Here is a 1,176-nt window from a genome sequence, read left to right on the forward strand (position 1 = left end):
TGTTAAGAAACCTTTGTTGTTGTCGTAATCTATGGATTTAACTATTTAATTAACTAATTATGTGCATTATGTGGATATTGTTAACAGACTGATGCAAAAATGGTGAATCGTGTTTTTTTACACATTGTTTCGATTGTTGTTGATCACCAAAACTAGATCAGTGTATACAAAATGACACCAAACAACAACAACATTTTTACCTTACCCTAAAAAACTACAAATGAACACAAAACTACTACAAAAGTCTGGCAAAACAAAGTGATGCAGAACGACATGTAAACTATTTCAATGTGACACAAATACCCATAAAGTGCAGAATAACAACTGCAACGTTATGTAGACCAACCACTAAGTGATGCAAAAGGACCAGAAAAAGAAACAACATAACCACAAAGTGAGGAAAGACAGATTCACTACTGCAGGTCACTCATCTCCCACTAGACAGTATCCCATTGTTTGTCGCCATGACACAACACAGCCTGATACTGGTTTGATGAAGATATGACATGTTATGCCTTTTGTTCATGTGAATACATGTGCATGTGTGAGTGTGTCTAAAAAGAGTGGCTGAGAGATAGAAGTCTGAATGTGACCAGGGAGAAAAAGCTCACGGCTGTTTTGGTATAGCTAGTAGGCTACAAATATACTTTCAACATTAGGAGAGGTTCAGTCTCTTGTGAATGCAGTTTAACGATAGGATCTCATAGCCTTCAAGGAGGCTTGTGTGGTACTGGTTACCACTGACTCAAGCATAACAACATAAATAAAAAAAGGTTCTTAGCATTCAGAAAACAGCAAAAGCAACAAGAAAACAAATTTCCAGGAAGATGTGACATCCATTAACTGTCAAATCCTTATAAGTTATTCACATACTTTACGGAGATGGGTCGGGAAACTTGGTTTCCAACTCCATCTTTATAAGCCTCACAGTTTGGCTTTAACTGTCATATAAAATATTTAAAAAACATCTAAAAAAACTGGCTTCTTATAAATGCTCAGCTGTCATACTCTGGTGGATAACTAGCTATCAATAACATTATGTTATTATGGCCAAATCCAATAAAACATGATGTTATTATGGCTTATAATTATTTTCCAGCTTCACAGTTAGTTGCCCGGCCAATATGGCGGTCTCCTGGGTTGTACACATCCGGTGGTTGTTCCACCCATTCGGGC

Source organism: Eleginops maclovinus, chromosome 11 (genome assembly GCF_036324505.1).
Source record: "Eleginops maclovinus isolate JMC-PN-2008 ecotype Puerto Natales chromosome 11, JC_Emac_rtc_rv5, whole genome shotgun sequence".
Classification (NCBI taxonomy): Eukaryota; Metazoa; Chordata; class Actinopteri; order Perciformes; family Eleginopidae; genus Eleginops; species Eleginops maclovinus.